Raw genomic sequence first — 16842 nt, forward strand, 5'->3', positions numbered from 1 at the left:
AGTGAAGGCCCCCCATTTTGACAATTCTGGCCTCGCTGTTTAAGTTACTGACTGTGATCAGCTCCCTGCATGCCCCCACTGCGTACTTACTAAGCCAAGGCGCTGCTAAACCACCTACGCCACCGAAAAGGCTGCAGCGCAGATCTGCATCCCCAAATAAAGCGTTGTGCATGCCAGATAATTCCCTCTTTGCTGCACTGCCGTCCACTGGATCAAAAGTCTGCTGTCCAGAACAGGAAGGAGTCAGACACAGCAATCCACTCACTGTAGTGACTTTCCACAATTCCACCAGTTGCGCCATCTATAGCTAAGGTTACAATGGAGAGTGTTGGGTAAGACCCAGTTTTCAGTTGCTTGTAACTTTGCCAAACTTAAACAGTTTGGGCTGAAATTTTCTATGCCATGTGTCTATCTCACATTGAATTTTTGGGTAAAGTTTCAGCTAAAACAGCTCAGCCATTTCAGAGAATGAGATTGGGGAAAATACACAACTTACCGGTAAGTATCAGGGGATAACCGTGTTAGTCTGTATCCACAAGAACACCAAGGAGTCCGGTGGCACCTTAAAGACTAACCGATTTATTTGGGCATAAGCTTTCGTGGGTAAAAAAACCCACTTCTTCAGATGCAACTTAAGTTAGTTAAGTCCAAAGCTGACTGCAAAGACTTACAAAGGGATCTCACAAAACTGGGCGACTGGGCAACAAAATGGCAGAAGAAATTCAATGTTGATAAGTACAAAGTAATGCACATTGGAAAACATAATCCCAACTACACACACAAAATGACGGGGTCTAAATTAGCTGTTATCACTCAACAAAGCTCTTGGAGTCGTTGTGGATAGTTCTCTGAAAACATCTGTTTGATGTGCAGCGGCAGTCAAAAAAGCCAACTGAATGTTAGGAACAGGATAGATGAGACAGGAAATGTCATAATGGCATTATATACCTGGTATGCCCACACCTTGAATACAGCTCTGGTCACCCCATCTCAAACAAGATATTAGAACTGGAAAAGGTGCAGAGAAGGGCAACAAAAGTGATTATGGGTATGGAAAAGCTTCCATATGAGGAGAGATTAAAAGACTGGGACTGTTCAGTTTAGAAAAGAGATGACCAAGGGGGATATGATAGAGGTCTATAAAATCATGACTGGTGTGGAGAAAATGAAAGGGGAAGTGTTATTTACCCCTTTACACAACACAAGAACCATGAATCACCCAATGAAATTATTAGGTAGCAGGTTTAACACAAACTTAAGGAAGCACTTCTTCATACAATGCATAGTGAACCTGAGAAGGCCAAAAGTATGACTGGGTTCAAAAAAGAATTGGATAAGTTCATGGAGGACAGGTCCCTCAATGGCTATTAGCCAAGAGGGTCAGAGACCCCATGCTCTGGGTGCCCTTAACCCTCCAACTGCCAGAAACTGGGAGATGGATCATTCAATAATTGGCCTGTTCTGTTCGTTCCCTCGGAAGCGTCCGGCATTGGCCACTGACGGAAGACAGGACACTGGGCTAGACGGCCCGTTGGTCTGACCCAGTATGGCCGTTCTTATGTTACACTAATTTGCCCAGGTTAAAAAATTCTTGCAACAGTTTTGTTGTGAAGCTCTGGCACCCCCATGTTTTGGAGCAAGGATTTGAAATTTGCCTGGGGCGGAGGGAGTTGCCCTGGTGTCAGGGATATGGCTTCTGCTGTCCCAAGTTACAAGCCTCTGGGGAAAAAACCTGCAGCTTGCAGATTCTGTCTACACTGAGCACACTCCGGCCCCTCACAGCTCCTACTTGTCAATCATATGGCATATGCGCCATCTCCAGGGCGACTGAGCATGCTCCATCTGGGTTGCTGGAGCTGAGCTGGGCTTTCTCTGCAATTGCTGCTCCCAGCACCCAGGGGCCTATGAGTACCCACCACTCGTGCACAGGCAGCTTGGAGACACAGGAAGCATCCCAGCTGAAAAGCAGAGGGGTGGGTGAGGAGCAGCGCAAGTGAGGGAAGAGATGTAGGGCTAGGGGGGACAGAGGCAGGAGCTGGAGGGGGAAGAGTGCTTGGGGAGGTAGAGAGGTTAGGAGGAGAAGAGGAGCAGGTGGGTCTGTAACACCTAGAGAACACTACCCTACAGCACCTGGAACTGAGCCTATTATTCCTCCTGAATGAAGATGACGGTCAACAACTTTGCTCCTCTGGCACAATGGAACTTTCTACAACAAGCGGGTCTCTGCAGGAGACAGATCATTCCAGGGGCCAGTCTGAGACTGCGCTATGAACTTCCCTAGGGGCTAAGGACCATCACAAACCTCACCACCTTCCACTCCCAGTGCAGGGCGAATTTCTTTGGCCTGGACTTCTCTTACAAACATAGAGCAATGTCTGTGTGTACATATCCAAAACAGAGCATTGCACTGCACACACTTCTCCCCCCGGGGAGGGGATGAGAGAACAGACATGGGACAGATGTTAGCCACGTTGCTTAATGCACTTCAGGAAAGTGTTCAGATACTGCACTCATCACAGTCGTATAAAACCTGTCCAGAATTCCCGAGCCTCAACATTCCTTTGCTGAGTAGTAAATAGCCGCGAAACGCACTGGCAAAGCATTTGTCACCAGCCCTCTTGAATGGCAGGCCCACATCGAGGATAACAACTTTCTACTGTTACCAGTTAGTCCATTAGCTCAAGTGACAGAGAAGTGTGCTGTGGATCTAAAGATACCAACCTTGTTAATGACTCCAGGGGGGCAAAGGGGAGACGCGCCAATAAGGTTCCACATGATGGAATTTTTGTTTTTTCAACTTTTAAGTTTTTTAAAAGTTTGGTTTTATTGGATGTAATTTCCCACATTAAAAGAACCTTAAGGTTGCAAAGCACTGAAAAGTTCAGAAATGCTTGAAATACGGTTGCCCATGCACTTGATTTGGCCCTTTTGTTGATTTACATTATGAGGCAATCTTTAATTACATGATCACAGGCTACTGTTAACATGGGACCCTTACCTTATTCCATACAGTCAGGCAGACTGTCCTCAGGGAACAACTTAGGGCTGTGCAGTGAATTAAGCTGTTGTCTGTACAACCCCAGCCTCCTTTGTTGCAGAAGTTGGAGGATGTGTAGAAATGAGGCAGCATACACTGGGACCACATGTGGCCAGAAAGCCCTGCACACAAAGGGTGAACATCTCAGGGACGGACAGCTCTAGCTCGATTTCCCCCTGCTCCAAGGCACCCTTCTTTACTGACCTTCCAGACAGACTAACAGGAGAGTTCAGATAAACAAACTGAGGCCTAGTTCCCAGTCCAGGTCTTTGTGGAAGCGAAGGAAGTTCCACACAAACAGAAGCAATGAGACTATTTGTATCTCGATCCCAAATCACATTCCTTTGGGCTGTAATGCAGAAAACACTCATGTGGGGAGGGGAAGCAAGAATCACAGGCAGGAGCCAGGGAGCAACCTATGAAGCTCTCTGCTCTTCAGAGCTGCCCTTTATCCTAAGGGTGTCAAACTCAGAGGGAGCTTCGGTCTTCTCCAGAGCTTCAACAGTAACTGGGAACTTGGAGGGAACTGCAGCTCAGGTGATCTGCACTGCTTAGCTTGCGGTGCCCTGGGCCACGTGCTAACCAACGTAATTCCAAAGAGCTAGATTGTTCAGTTCAGCGGTGCTTCTGTCCCCATTTTCATGGGGATCATCTCATGGACATTACGCTCCCCCAGCTACATCCAGGGCCGGCGCTTCCACTAGGCGACCCTAGGCGGTTGCCTAGGGCGGCAGGATTTGGGGGGCGGCATTTCACTTGCTCCGGGACCTGCCGCCGGAGTGCCCCGAAGACACGGAGTGGAAGGACCCCCGCCACCGAATGCTCAGAGGAGGAACGCTGCCGCCTAGGGCGGCAAAAACCCTGGCGCCGCTACTGGCTACATCCTCAGCAGCAACTGTTCAGATTATTACACAGGGTCCCCAGGCCCAAACAAATACTCATTCTGAACTATCACTGCACATTTTGCCTAATCTAGACCCAGGTGCCTGGAAGAGGCTCCCAGGAGTTTCAACAAGGGGAAAGCAGTCGCTGTTCATTTCTCTGGGAAGCGTGAGGCTCTCCCTAGTCTCAGGCTGTAGGGCACACTCAGAGGAGTCTGAAATTCTCTGGCCTAAAACATTATGTTCAAAGTTCATTTAATCAAATGCCTGGGTGAGTCCAAGTCTCCTCTTGCCATGAGGTCAGACTTTACCTGCCACATCACAAGTTCCGTTAGCTTGCACGACTCAAGAGATGATATTGCAACACAAACACAAGTAAGCAAACCAGCTGGATGGTCTTCAGTTAGTAACACCAGAGACTGGGGATTTCTCCTCTGGCTGCTCGGGGTACTGACATGAGAAGGGCAAAGGAAAGGTGTTGTGCTTAAGCTTTGTTCTAAGGGAGCTACTGCCCCTGAAAGAAAAGGCAGGTTGACAAAACCTGGCCCTTGCATCCAATCCCCACCCACATCTTGATATATATCAACTGCTTTACAATGTAGTCTCTGAAATATACCTTTCTGAAAAGCAGTTTTCCCATTGCTCCAGGGGACTTATTGGAGTAATTCAACTCATGGGACATAGCCTGGAAAAGAGAACACTGATGGGAAGAGGCTGCTGCATCTATCCCCGTAGGTTAATTCCTATGCCAATAGAGAGCGGTGTAGATACAATGGGGGCAAGGTGGTGCTGGCTTGGAGCGGACGTGGGAGATGCAGGAGGGGTGTGTTAGGGCCCAGAGGTGGCACGTGCCCCCCAGAACCTTTAAATTGTGCCCCTGCACTATCAAAAGTTATGTGTCGCCTCTGATTTTAGTGGCAATATTTTCAGTCTAGTACATGAGGTTTCTGCATCTACGGGGACAACAGCAAATATTTCTAACCAAAAACGGTGCCAGAGCCATTCAGCACGACATTAAGTGAAATTGCTGCCCCCAAATCAAGGGTCACCACAATACCCCATACTCTCACATACAAGAAGGAAACTCAAGTGCATATGGTTTTCTCCAATAAGCACTATAATGTCTACACTACACTTATCTGCTCCCCCACCACGGAGCCTTGCAGCCAGCAGCTCAACTATGGAAAAGCATTTTAACCAAAGAATTACTTGGACTATTAACTAGACGCAGGGAAGCACTCAACTGGAGGAACTCAAACTATGGATAAACAGAACAAAGCAGCAGCAATTGGGAACTATATCAGCGTCTCTTGATTCATCTACAACCCTACTGGGGCAATACTCTTCCAATAATCAGGAGCTGGGGAAGACATTTCACTCCAGGAGCAGTGAAGTCAATTTGCTAATCATTCATTTTCTGTCCCTACAGAAAAAAACCAAATCTCCACCAGGCACAGGCAGCTATGACCTAATGCAGAGGTTCTCAGTATGGCACTCACAACGACTCTGATCGTGCCATGTTGCTAGGTTGGAGGCGAGTTCCAATCTCGAAAAGGCAGAGATCTACTGACATAACAGATTGAGGGTCAGAAGATCTGGATTATATTCCCAGCTCTGTCACCAATTTGCTGCATAATCTTGGGCAAATCCCTTCCAATCTCTGTACCTCAGTTTCCTCATTGAAAAGCAGGGATAATAATTCTTAAATTGCCTTTGTGAAGGGCTGTGCTTTCCTGGAGCATTTTTCTCCTATAGTTCTGAAAGCACTAATGTTGATGTCCTCCACAGCTGGTAACAGGCAAGGGACCATTCCAGGGGTCACTGCTGAACCCTGATGCAAGTGGAATCTCTTCCTTTTCCAGTCATAGACAAAAAGAAGTGATGAAGCCATCCGTGAGACCAGTACCCTTCCTACGAGAAACGTTGCTGTCAATGCTCAAAAACCCACATGGCTACTGCTAGAAGTGAACTAACCCAGACATGAGGGCAGAGTAGGGAGACTTCCAGCACAGGCAATCTCAGCGAGGAGGGGCTCCCTGATGAGGCTGCTGCAGATCAGGAAGACATAAACCAAGTGGCAGTAATGTGCAAAGCACGTTCATAGCAAGCCCAGTCACCAGACAGAGGACTTCCCAAGCTGACTAAAGTCGACTCAAACATCTTCCATCTGCTAGCCAGACACCAGTGTCTGAACGGCCTTTGGGAAAGGTCAGGACAGTCCTCCAGGCTCTAAGATATTGCCTTTGCTTTCACTCTTAGTATCTTAATTCCTTTGTTAAGAGATATTCATCTTTCCGTAAGGCAGTTCTCGGGAGCCAAGGAGTTTGTGTATTATTGCAAAACATATGCTCAGAAGAGACTGGAAATGCTGTTGGCAGTGGTACAGAAGGGAGCAGTGTGCAGCTTTGGGTCAAAGCAAAAAATCCCTGCTAGTAAGCAATTCCCACGTGACAGTCTGGAAGAGCTAGCGAAAGCATCTTCGAGAAACTAAACAATGGTGTGAGAACGAAGCTTCAGGAAAAACAAAAAGGCCAATGATACGCCACAACATCCCCAACAGCACAGATCCAAGAGGAGCCTTGCTGGGAAATCTTCTGGGACAGGGGACCTCGAGGCTAAATGCTGACAAACTGCTTCCTCAGTTAAGGCAAACCCAAGTGTTTTCTATTGCATCTGAATCATTGATTTCAGCCCTACAACTCTCCAGAGAGCAGTGTGTAAGCACATGCTGCTGCTTCTGGGAAGGGGAATTCAGCACTGTTGGCCCCTGCCTACACTAGGACAGTTTTAGAACATTCCCCACTACCGCTGACAGCCAGATACAGTCCTAACATGGAAGGGCTGGTGGTGCTACTTTCACCGCCCTGCTGATTCGACCTGCAACACCTGGGCCCGGTGACACGCACGGCCTCTGTTGCAGCTACACCCTGCTCAGAGCACATCTATGTAGACCTGTGTGCGCCACCTATGCTTGCACTCCCACCAGTGGGCAATCTCCACAGAGGCAAGGCTCTTGGGGACCTGTGTCAGCCAAAATGGAAGTTGTCAGGAGCACAGCTTTGATTAGCATTTTCCCCAGGGTGTGGATGTGGATACGAAGGGGACTTCTCCCAACCTCCACATTTCAGAGAGAAGTCAGGGTGGGTGTGGAAAGAGGGTGGTGTGAGGCTGAAAGCTTTCACTGGTGAGCCTTCACCAGAACCAGCCCAATTGGCCTTACATGCAGGGGTGCACAAAACGCAGACAAGAACGAGCGTCAGTTTCGGTCTGCTCCAGCCAGGCTGCCGGAGGAGAGCTAGTGCATGGGGGAGTCTCAGGGGACTCCCCAGCTTGGAGGAGAGCCAACATCCAGGATCATGCATTGGATTGAACAGCCTTCACCACCCACCAAATGTGATCCCAATAGCTGTGCCGTATCCACCCCCCTCCACACACTCCTTGTTAGCTTGCACGCCATGGAAATCACGTCAAAACAGCAACAGCCCAAGAGCAGTCAAGTGCAAAGCACTAAAGTCAATTGTAAGGGATGGGCTGGATGTTACCTAATGAGCCTTTTCCAGCTCTAACTGCTGCAATCCCACACACGTTCCCCTCCAATCCACGTTACCATCATCCCTAGCAACCCAAATAAATAGCAGATCTGAACAGCTCTGGAAACATCTCCTAACCGTATTTCAAATGGCAGCAAAACCTCCTCATCTGCAAAGGAAATTTCTGAGGAAAGCCACACCACAGCAGCTCCAGAGTCTCTTACTCAAGCTGAGAAGAGAAGTGTTCTGTCTTGTCTCATTTCAGTGGTAAGACTTTCTGGCTGCAGAGGAACAAACGTAGCCCAGGAACACAGATGCTACGTCTGTGCCCAAATCCAGCAAAATCTGAAGTGTGGGCAGAGTATTCAATTACCTCATTTCCAGGTGCGCTGTCAGCATGAGTCCTGGCTGGCTTGAGATAAAAGTGTGAACAGTGTTCCCAGTCCTGAAGGTATCTGCATAATTAACAGTAATTACTACTCAGAGCCTTTGAATCCTCTAAAGTTACATCACTTTTCTCAGCTGCTTTTCATCTGCTGCTTGTCCTACAGCCTTGTCTATTGGAGAACGGCAGAATGTTCAAAATTGGTATCACAAAGGGGGCACCTGGGCCCTGCCAGCACAACCCACAGAAGCAGGAATGCAAAGGAGTCCAACGTAAAAGGGCCTGTACAGTTCAGCTGTCTTGAGGTATATACAAAGCACCAGAGATGGACAGATACCCAAACACTGTACAGTCTACCTAGATGCTCACTTCATTACCTCCAAGACCCTACAGTACAGATTCCTTTTACACTGGCTGTAAGTAGCACAAGAAACCCAAGAATCTCCACGTTGGCTCACACCAGTGGTCCATGTAGTCCAGTATCCGGTCACTGAGAGTGGCCACTACCAGCAGCATCAGAGGAAGGAACAAGAAAGCCTGCAGCAGGGAGATATGGAATAACCCACCGCCAAGGAAAGTTTTCCTCCTAATCCCCAATAGTTAGAGGTTGGCTCATGCCCTGAAGAAGAAAAGTTTAACGTCCCTTCCAAAACTCTTGTGTTTTCTCTAATTTATTACAATCCTACGTATTTATGTTACATGTGTAAGTGCCTAATTTCATTCTGAATCCTGCTAACCTCTTCGTTTCAATGATACCTTGCGTCAATACATTCTGTGGGCAAACTCTGTATTGTGTGAAAAAGCATTTCCTTTTAGCAAGCAAGGGACCCATCTGAGAGGGTCACGATATACTCCAGAGCAAGCATGCTGCTTCGGCAGCCTTCCCAACCCCAGGAATGGGAGTACAAGCTCAGGACTTGAACGCAGCTCTCAGCATGGCATCATGCAATGAAAGCAACAGACTCTGAGGTTACCTTAGAGATCACTTCTCCCCTTAATGCACACCTACAACTCCCACTAATAGCAACAGATGGAAGGCTATCCCCATACATCCCTCCTTTCTTCTACTCATCTCCTCGTAGCAAAAGTCCCCATCTCTGTTCTGTAATGGGAGTGGTCAGCCCTTACGAGCCGTTTATCATCGGTTAGTGCCACATCTTTATTAGCTCATGTTTGCTTTGGCTGCACATCCAAGCAGTTGTTTAACCCGAGAAAAAAAGGAAAATCTTGGACCCTTAACAATGGCAATGAAGTTTAATCTGTCACTGGAGACAATTACTTGACTCCTATTGGTGGCTGGTCCTGCCAGGGTCAAGTGTAACATGTGGCAAAGGAAACACTAGGGAAGCCAGGCTACAGCAGCTCCAACACTAGGCATTTCCTTGTGTTATTCAGAGTTCCCTTCCCCCCTCATGTGTGGAGAGAACAACTCCAGCTGTCCAGTCACCTGTATACGTGTCTCCGCTGGCTGGATTTATGGATTGTTGGTGCTGCTAACAGCTCCGGGTCGGCCCTGCTTGCTGCTTAGACATTCAAAGCTATGTTAGGGAGTTTGAAACAGTTCAGATTTTGTTCTTGGTTCTGGCCCCCAGCTTTGGACCTAAAAGTTGATCTGGATTCTTGAATAGAACTGGCATTGGGCAGCTTGGGCATGAACACTTACATAAAGTTTTCTTCCGCCATGACACAAGTCAGCTTTCTGATGAAAACAAAAGGGTCTGGGGTTTATGGGTGTTTATTCAAGGCACTGATTTAAGAAGAAATCTTTGGTTTTATACCCGAGAAGCTCAGAACACTATCAGAGGACGATGCAGCCAATTCCCACAAGGGGAAAAGATACAGGGTGCTATATATACAGCTAGCTTAGAATAGTATGAGTTAGCTTTAAATCTCCAGGAACATAATGGTAACATGAGCACAGGACCAACTAAAGGCTTACAGTGAGATTGCACCAAGAACAAAAGCAGGGACTCCAGCTCCTTTGTTTCACTGCTATTTGGATTATATGGCTAAGAGGCTATATTAATGCATTTAAACTAATGCTACTTAGATCCAGTTTTAATGCAGCATTTTAAAAGTAACTTGGTTTGATTTTAAATGGCATGAAGTGTAACTCAGGAACTGCTACTAACAGTTGCCCTTTGACAGCCTTCCCTGGGATGCCATCTCAGTGGGCTCCTGCCTAAATAAAGGAAAATATAATCAATTAAATTGCCTTCCAAATTAGCAGACACCAGCGACGTGGTGAGTCACGAGCAGAGGCGATTCCTTTAGGATGAGATACAGGAAGGTGGGAGACGTGACATTCTTCAGTTCCCCCTTTCCTTTCACAACCCGACCCTTGACATTTTTCTCAACAGGAAACCTTGTTCTCTCCCTCCTTGTAAACTGCTGACGACTGTATTTTACACCTTACAAAGTCAACAGAAGTCAGAAGGGGAAGAAGGAACAAAGAACCAGGACCTGCCCACAGCAAGTACATCTTCCCAATGTGGAGCATTTCTCCATGGAACTGTAGCCAAGACACAGCTTGCTTGGGATGGTAAAGTCTAGCAGCTGTGTGTCACGGAGGCAAATGGCCTTCGGGTGACTATCTGGGGTCCTAACCCTGCAGTATCTGAGCACTGAGATTGTGGCAGCAGCTCCAATGCAGCATTATGGCTACTTCACTAAGAATATTCAGTGGGGAAAGATTTTCAACATCAGCTAAGGGTTTTAGCCATGCAACCCCTACCAAAATTAATAGGGCTCATGTGGCCAGACTTCCTAGTCAGCTTCCAAAGTCTCAACACTCATACTTAAAAGATTCTGGTTTTTAAGGAAGGGACTCTGACACTGAATAAATGGACTTTAAAAGTAATTCCAAACTGCCACAAACCTGGGTACTAGTTTCTCTAATTGCCACTGCAGCAAGTGGCATTTCCCCTTCCCAGAGCTCTGCCCCCTTCCCAGCTACAGTTCAGGACTGCTGCTATAGATTTCTCTGTTCCTTTCACCCCAGTAAGACTCTTGACTCCGTGGACCTCTCCTTTCTCGCTGCGCCACCCCAGATAACCCCTTTTAGATGTTTTCCAAAATTCGAGAAAACCAAGGTGAAGTTTCTTGTTTAAAGTTTTTTTGATGGATGTTGCTGGGATAAAACATGTTCAGTTTCACTGCAGTGTCTCACATAGGCAGAATTAGCTAAAGACAGGAAACAAAAGGGAGACATTCCAGTCAGCAAAGGGAACAGTGACTGTCACCAGCACATCCCTCTTTCCAACCCAAGCTGGCACTCTATGGGGGGGGGGGGGGAGGGAGACGCGCTCTGGCAAGTTCAGAATGGCAGACATGCCAAAGTAGCCCAATCCCAGTGAAGGATTGATGGCTTCCTTACTGGAGCAATCGACAAGAGTCACTAGGACAGCTGCCGAATCAGGCGTCTCCAGCAGAAGGCTGGCATCTATTCAAAGCCATTAGTCAGTCCCCAGTTGTCTGTAAATAACCCCTTTGTCTGAGGAATCCTTGACATGGAAGGCCAGGCAGAGGCCAAACAATTCACAGGCTTGCAGTCCTCCTGCCCAAAGCTGCTGGGGCGACAAGGGCCCTGCAAGCATGGCTTTGTGCAAGCCAAGTACAGCAGGAATCCCATGAGCACGAACAGAAACAACTCAGCTGGCCCCACAAACATTTTCCACACCACTGCTGTGGCTGCCACAAATGCATCTTCCCTAGAAGAAGAGTTAGTTTGAGCCCTGAGGAATCACTTTATTAGTTTTCCCTCTTAGGCATGCAGGAAGAGGAAGGCCATACAATGGTGTGGCTGTAACTGGAATTAGGAATATGCTGAAGGAAGTGCCTTATCGGGCAAGCCAGGTGGGCAGAGAGGCCTGTCTTATTTTGACCAGTATGAAATGCTTCTGAGGAAGGTGCAAGGAACCCTGCAGTGGCCACTTCAGCAGTAACTTCTCTGTAGGGAAGTTTCTTCTTGACCCCAGCAATTTGGAGTTGGCTTGTGCATTGAAGCTGGCAGATTTATAGCCCTTACGAGTGGTTATCTGAGTAACGGTGGATGTTTTTCTTATTGACCTTGTAAATGTCGAAACCCCTTCTGAAATGAACTCTATCATCAGTGAACACACTAGAGCTGCACAAGGCGAACGTTCCGAGTCAACATCAAGGCAAGAGGAGAGAAACTACAACAATGCAGACTGGGAAGAAGACAGCTGCCTGTGATGACTCCAGAGAACTGAGCCACTCCAGCTGCCTGCTGCATGCTCTGCCAGCGGGGCTACCCCAATGTCTCTTCTGAAATGGACGCAGTGTAAACAGGAAGCAGAGCTCTGACACCAGGCATGCTGCAGACGGCTGCAAACCTTGCAGGGGGCCAATCACCAGTCTAGTGGAGGGAAGGCTGGTGACCTAGCATCCTGCCGACAGTCAGGGAACTGGCCTGACCGTTAGCCGACCAGTCAGCACTAAGCTCCTGGGGTGACATAGATACAACATCCAGTGCCACCAAGATACCTTGGTGACAGGTGCCTTAGAAACATTCAAGCTGGAGAGAATGTGATGGTCCAGCAACTGAGAGCAGGATGCTCACTGCAAGGAGCTTAAGGCCCCACCAGCTCCAGTCAGTCTTTATAGCATGGTCCCAGCATTACCCACCCAGGGGAGCAGAGTCCATCCCACCCGTTTGTGCTTTTTGCCTTGTGCTCCCAAAGCTCCAGCAGCCACTTCTGCACACAGAAGAGCTATTAATTGTATTCTCTGCAGTCCTACGCTCTGAGTGGACCAAAACCCAAATCCCCCTGCATCCTCAGGCAGCGCAAGTTTCAAAGAGTCACTAATGCTCATCGAAGCCTCCTTCCACCACTCCTGCAATTCTAGGGGACTTTTTTTGTCCATGTGATTCCTATACAAGAAAAAGTTAAACCAATGCTAGCAGCTAGCACTGTCGGGAGCTCTGTGGAAGCAACCAGCCAGCGTGAGCAAGGAGCAGGCAACCACGTGGTCCCCATCCCAAAGCGGAGGAAATTGCACAGATGAAGAACAGGATGGCAAAAAATGGCAAACTCCCTCTTTCCTGTCATGTGCCTGCTGCACTGGTCCACCAAGAAGCTATAATGTCCCTTGATAAAGCAAGTCACGGAAGGGCTGTGAGTTCAACATATCACTTAGCTTTTCATGTAGAAGGCAGGTTTTTAGCATTAAAGACTCCTCATGCAATAGTCAATCAAATGCTTTTCCAAAAATGAACAGTTGGGGATAGTTGAATTTTTTTTAATTTGGCAGCTTTGGCTTACAGTTTTAAAAGCATTAAAATGATAAACAGAGCAAATAAAAACCTAAACAACCAGAGCTCAGTGTAGAAGCTACAAGTCAGAGCTGGGAAAACATCACGTCACATCTAGTCCAGCCTCGGGTCAGGGCAGGCCTGTTCCTCACAACGTGCTGTCTGCTGCTTTGTCCAGGCTGGTTTTAAAATGTCTCTGGTAATGGGATTTCCGCCACTCCCCTTGGAAGAGGGATCGTAACATGTGTAATTTCAAAGCCAGTATGAAACACTTCCCAGCTGAAAAAGGGGTGACATACCCAAGTCAAAAGCATTCCCTGAAGAGCTAAGAATACAGCAGTAGGTGAGGTTAAGTGGTTTTTAATAAAAACGTTTTGAATAGATACTGATCTGTTGCTTATAGCAGCAAACTCTCTGTTGTCTTATTTTAAAAGAAACAGCAAGGTGAATTTTAGAAAACCAAATAACTGATGGCTCAAATTAACCAGTCATAGGAAGGCCAAAGCCTCTTGATTTCACTGTGCCGTCTGGATGTGTGCAAAATGCCCCCCCACTACTAACACCTTCTCAGAGCAACTCCGTTTAAGCATTTGATTTAGGTTTAGCTTCTGTCTCTGTTGTTTGGTTTCCGGACTTCTTCATTAAGGATGAAGTTTAAGGCTCAGGACTTTAACAATCACAATTCCACTAGAGCAGGCATATGCACTCTCGGGAGAAACTGTGTAAGGATACTTTCTTTTCTCATATTCCTTTCAGAAAATGCCACAAAGCTTATGGAACATTCCAAAAAATAAATCCAGATTTCCAGTGTAATCATCTTCCTTTTATTACAAAATTAAAGCATAGTCATCCCCTTGGCCCTTAATTCCCACTTTCTCTTTAAGAAAATTACACTGAGAACTCACCTTAAAAAGATTTTCCTTTCCAAATTTTCCCTGCTAGGGCTGGGCAATGCCAAAGTCACAATTCATAAAAAGTGAATAATTAACTGAGAACTTACCCTGGGATAGAAACACAGATTGTAATTAAAGAATTAGACATTTGAGGCCAAATTCATCCCTGGTTATATTTTCCAGAGTTCATTCAAGCTCCAAGGAAGGAGAGTGTCACAGGTAGTCACTGGTTTTGCAAAAATGTGAAAGAATAAAAATCAAAACTTTAAAATGAAGTGAAAGCCGTTGAAAAAGCAAAACCAGAGTCAGTTGCATTAGAAATGTGTGTAACAGGAAATAAACATACACTCTCTTCTCCAATGTTGATGTGCATGAAAATTGGAAACGGTTAAAATTACCACCTGAGCTCTCTTGTGAAATATGCTGCAAACACAGAGCTTGAAGTTTTTAAGTAGACACTTACTAACCAGAAGTTATATGAAAACAGAGGGAAGAGGTGAGCACCATCAACGTTCATGAGCTACTTGCTGGGGAGAGTAACTCCACCAGCCAAGTCCCCTTTACCAACTGCTGGGAAAGAAAAGGGTGCAGAGATTCCCAGAAAGGTGCTTTCATATCAGGGTTTGGCTATTGGTGGGGGGAGGTAAGGTACTGGGGGCAGGAGGCAGGGCATTGGGGGGAAGGGATTTGATACATTTGAAATCAAGTCCCCATCTTTCCCTGCTAACCTCTGGTGCTGGGTAATGGAGAAGAGGTGCTCTGACATTCTACCCCTCCCTCTGCCTCTGTTTTTTGTGATCCACCTCCCCAGTGCCTCTGCTGCTTTCCCAATTAAATTGCCACAAATTCTTGTCAAGTTCACTGTTGACCACAGTTCTGAAGAGCAGCAGAGAACCTGCCTAAAGTCTTGTTAATTTCACTCAAAGCTCAGTCAAAGATAGCAGCAGCTGTGGCACTGTAGCTGTCTGTAGACTCAGGAACGCCAATACTGCCTCTAGTCATATTTACAGAGTTTTCTTCACCATAGAAGGGCAAGGAACTTCTTTAATGAAATAAAATCTTAGATTCTGCAGAAGCTGATGGCTTAGCCCCCCTCACCCCAGACATATACTGGACAGGGAAAGTTTCTTACTTTCAACTGGTGAATATATTTTTCAAAGTCCTACCTTCATAGGGTGACCAGATGTCCCGATTTTATAGGGACAGTCCCAATTTTTGGGTCTTTTTCTTATATAGGCTCCTATTACCCCCCACACCCTGACCCAATTTTTCACGTTTGCTGTCTGGTCACCCCACCTATACCATCATCTACATGAAATTTGAACTATATTAGGCTAAGACTAAAAGGATGGAATCTGAACAAAGAAAAAAATAACAATCCCTGTTCCCAGCGTCCCAAAACAAGGAGGCAGCTCACAGCCAGGACACAGCATTTCTGTAAGTCAGAAAGAACTCATACCAGCCTCATTGTGGAGGCACGTACAGTACTTAGATACAGTTCACATTTTTTGTTGCCAATGCCCCAATTTACAGAGCTGGAAGAGGGGGCACCAGCCCACCAGCTACTGGGTCCTGCCCTGTGCCCAAGTATTTTGCAAGGAAGGGGCTGTCTCTGTCTTTAGTGAGTCGATAGCGTGCTCAGCACAATACGATCTGTAAAGGAGACAGAGACTCTGCCCCAAGTCGTTTACACCCTAGACGGCAAAGCCACCACTGGGTGATAAGGAACTGTGCCTGGAGATGCAGACGTGTTCCCCATGCCCCCAGGACCCAGGGTAAGGAGGGTGCCAGTCTGCCCACCACGGCCCAGGCCCGGACTAGAACATCACAGTAGCTCTGCTCCCAGGTGCCTGGACCTGCCCAGGCGGACGCAGCCCGGGGACAGGTGTGGGGCACCAGCAGAACAGGGCGGTACTGGCCGGACAGAGGGTCCAGGCGGCTGGGGACGGGAGCTGGAAGGGGCAGTTAGAGCCTGGGGGACACCGCCCGCCAGGTCCCCGCAGGGGGGCAGGGGATCAGCAGCTGGGTGGGGAGGTCTCCCCAAAGACACCCACAGCCCACGGGGACCCCTCTGCCTCCCGCACTCCGGGAGCCCCCCCGAGCGCCCCATGGGAACCCCCCTTCTCAAGGGCGCCCCAAGCGCCCCCCGTTCCCACCTGGTCCGCACGCTCCGCTCCGCTCCGGGCCGAGCCGAGCCGGGCTCGCTGGCTGCTCCTCACCCGCCGCGGCGCTGGACAGACTCAGGCAGCGGAAGCAGCCGCCCCAGCCCCGCCGGGGGGAGCCGGAGCCGGAGCCCGGCCCCTGGACCCGCCCTGCCCCGCCCGCTGGGCGGAGCAGGCCGGGGGGAGGCAGGGTCCTGGGGGGCGGGAGGCATTGGGGGGAAGGCCGGGGGGAGGCAGGGCATTGGGGGGAAGGCCGGGGGGAAGGAAGCAGGGCATTGGGGGGAAGGCCGGGGGGAGGTAGGGTCCTGGGGGGCGGGAGGCAGGGCATTGGGGGGAAGGGTGGGGGGAGGCAAGGTACTGGGGGGTGGGAGGCAGGGCATTGGGGGGAAGGCCAGGGGGAGGCAGGGCATTGGGGGGCAAGAGGCAGGGCATTGGGGGGAAGGCCAGGGGGAAGGAAGCAGGGCATTGGGGGGAAGGCCGGGGGGAGGCAGGGTCCTGGGGGGGAAGGAGGCAGGGCATTGGGGGGAAGGCCGGGGGGAGGCAGGGTACTGGGGGGCAGGAGGCAGGGCATTGGGGAGAAGGCCGGGGGGAGGCAGAGTCCTGGGGGCGGGAGGCATTGGGGTGAAGGCCGGGGGGAGGCAAGGTACGGGGGGGTGGGAGGCAGGGCATTGGGAGAAGC

At 48.7% G+C, this 16842-nt stretch overlaps 1 protein-coding gene across 1 annotated transcript in view; it reads right to left on the reverse strand.

Moving 5' to 3' along the window:
• The window catches only part of FHL3 (four and a half LIM domains 3), a 42272-nt gene extending 26014 nt beyond the window's left edge, over window positions 1–16258 (reverse strand). The window contains exon 1 of the mRNA XM_054011630.1: window positions 16158–16258. The gene's annotated coding sequence lies outside the window, so the exon portion shown is untranslated. The remainder of the gene's footprint in view (window positions 1–16157) is intronic.
• Between the last annotated feature and the right edge of the window lie 584 nt (window positions 16259–16842).

This window comes from Malaclemys terrapin, chromosome 22 (genome assembly GCF_027887155.1).
Source record: "Malaclemys terrapin pileata isolate rMalTer1 chromosome 22, rMalTer1.hap1, whole genome shotgun sequence".
NCBI classification, from domain to species: domain Eukaryota; kingdom Metazoa; phylum Chordata; order Testudines; family Emydidae; genus Malaclemys; species Malaclemys terrapin.